We start from the raw sequence: 3,143 nt of genomic DNA, 5'->3' as shown, positions 1-3,143 counted from the left end.
CTTGAGTTATTTTTTGCTTTGTTACAACTAATATACATCATTTTTAAATTAGCTGTATTAACATTTATTCTAACGTTAACGCTAATGTCTGTTCATTTCTTACTAAAGAGATCATTTTTCTTTTATTAATGATTTTCAACGCCACTGTCAGTACCATCTCAAGTGCAACCTAAGATGATAAATGTGCTCTCAACGAGATTTCATTCATACATCAATTCACACTTGTTCTTTTGTTTTAAGTGACAAGACATGCGTTTCATGGGGTCGCTTGCCTTGAAATGTTTAAAAAAAAAGTGACTGATATTCCCGGTATTAGACTGGTTGATGGTGGTTTTGTTTAATTTTTTTCTGGTCGTCAAGTTGCTTTGAAGACGTTACTTACGGGTTGCCTATTTATGTTTGGTCCATTTTATATTTTCTAAATTTGGTATCTAACTTTTATAGGAAAATAAATGATTAGCGTGACATATACACAACAGTTTCACATATCTTTTATATCTTAAATTTTAAGAAATTCTTAAGTATTTTATCAGTAGTTTTCTTTTTATATTATACTGATCCTATCTTAGCTAACATTTATTATGAGTGAAATTAAATAAACCGCCGTTTTCTTAAAAAAAAAAACTAATAATTCTTTAAAAAATATTTTATTATAATATTATAGTGGTATTTTTAATAAAAAAGAATTATTTTTAACTTTTTGTATTTTTTAAAAAGATAAAGTTTTAATTTTTTTTAATTAAGCAAGATACGAAAGAAGATGACATGGATTTTTTTTGTAAGAGCTTATAGGCATTTAAATTAAACGTTTGTAGATTACCTGTAATATATATTTTGAAAAATTTACCAAAAGCGAAAATCTTTAGTCTTTTCCTTAAAATCCTTTTGTTTACTTTTTATTTTTTTTTAAATCAAAAATAATTGCTCATGTTAGAAATTTAGGATCCTTTTTTTTCGAAAGTTCTACATTGTCTTTATTTAAAGTTTTTGCTTTAGTATATATAAGTTAAGGATGTGAGATACACAAGAAGTCTCTTGGATTTTTATTTAAATAAGATTTTTGAAATTTGAAACATGAAATTAAACAAAAAAATTTTAAAAAAATAAAAATTTAGGAAAACTTTGTGAAAATTGACATTCAGTAAAACTTTGAACCTTTACTTACTAGTTTATTTTTTCGATCGATAGAGCAAAAAAATAGAAGCTTATGATATAAATTAAAAAGCACGTTTTGAATTTATTAAAATTCTATTATTTTATTCCACAACAAGTATTAATCCTTCAGCTACAAAAAATAAAGTCAATAAACAAAAGTAAAGTATAAAATAGTTCTTAACAAAACTGGAAACTGAAAAAGGGATCTTTTTTAATTAGAACATTAGTTTTATTATTTTTTTAATTAGAATAATGATTTATAAAAAAAAAGTGCGGCACTGCTCCTTATTAATTTTTCTACTTAAAAATAAAGTTAGATACAGAAATAATACTAGAAAATAAAAGAAGAATTTTGGTGTCTTTTTTGTGTCTTTCTTTGGTGAATTTTTAGGACCTGTCATTTTACCAGGTAATTTGACTGGTGATTCATTTCTATTATTTCTACGAGAAATACTGCCCGATTTGCTTGATGATTTACCTCTAAATTTAAGACAACATCTTTGATTTTAACTCGACGGTGCTCCGGCTCATTTTGCTATAAATGTTAGGAATTATTTACATCAAGTATTTCCTAATGGTGGGATTGATCGGGGTCGAGATGCTCCTGTTCCGTGGCCGCCCCGTTCGCCCGACCTTACAGTATTGGATTTTTCAGTCTGGGGATCTATGAAAGACTTTGTGTATATGGTTTGGATTTTAAACGAGGATCATTTAAGGGAAAGAATTATTGCAACTTGCATTGCAGATTTTCATTAATAAAAAGGTATGTGTATACAAATAAATGGAGGTAACGTAGAACAAATAATTTAGGATCATTATTGTAAGATTTTGATTATAATAAGTAATTTAGCATTAATTTAGAAAAATAATTTACGTTTATTTTGTTAACTTGTTATAATGTATTGATTTTAAAATTAGGATATCTCTTAAATGGATTCTCAGGCCGACATTTACTAAGAATACTTTTTTTACAAGAAAAGATTGGATAATTAGAATTTTTTACTAGAACTTTATTATACAGGGGTACAAAAAAGTTTTCGTATTTTTAACACATGCAACCTACCACAGGTGGAGTCCTCTGCAAGGTATAGCGAATCCGTGAAGGGATTTCAATTTCTCGTTCCAAGAAACCCCCTCCCACCAAATTTTAATTTAATATCTTATGAAATACTCGACTTATTAAAAAAAAAATGATTTTATATTTCTTATTTTGACGCCCTGTATATTGAATACCGAGCGCCCAATTAAAAAATGGCATAACGAAAGTCGCATTATTTTGGTCCACCCTATATGTGGCCGGCGGATTGGCCTCCTTGTTCTGGACACCCTGTATAAACGGTTTTACAAATTACTAAGTCAATCTATAGACAATACATACACTGTATCATAATAGAATTGAAGGACAAATAAAAAAAATCAATAGTAACAAAAAACATAGATCAATCTAATCTAAGTAACCCTAGCTCTAAGTTAATATAAGTCAATAATATATATCGACATGTTGCATTAAACGTGCAGAGAATCTATGGCCTATCTAACATTTGATATTCTCATCGGAATTACTAAAAATGTGATGTGACACTTTTATTATTTATCACAAAATACTGTTGTTTAAAACTGCATCATATTGTAATTAAATAGTATATAATCCACAGGACAGTATGTTTGTGTAACCTAAAATGAATAAAACTAGAATAAAAATTAAAAAAAAAACAAAATTACTAATTTTGTAAATTTATATTTGGATATAAAATAAGAACAAGGTTAGTTGTAGTTAAAAAAATCATTATTGCTATTATTTTTTTTTGAAACAAGAATTTAACGGAAGAGCACTATCCCAGTTAAACTACTTCTTGGAGTTTTCTGCAAATGTAAGAAATGAAAATGTAAAAGCCAAACGATTTAAGCTGAAAATAAATTTGCCTTTAGTGACATATTTAAAAAAACTTGACCCTATCTAAAGAGAGATTCTAAAATATAAGATATCT

This window comes from Anthonomus grandis, chromosome 8 (genome assembly GCF_022605725.1).
Source record: "Anthonomus grandis grandis chromosome 8, icAntGran1.3, whole genome shotgun sequence".
NCBI classification, from domain to species: Eukaryota; Metazoa; Arthropoda; class Insecta; order Coleoptera; family Curculionidae; genus Anthonomus; species Anthonomus grandis.
The sequence above is the reverse complement of the archived record's forward strand: the minus strand, read 5'-3'. Positions refer to the sequence as shown.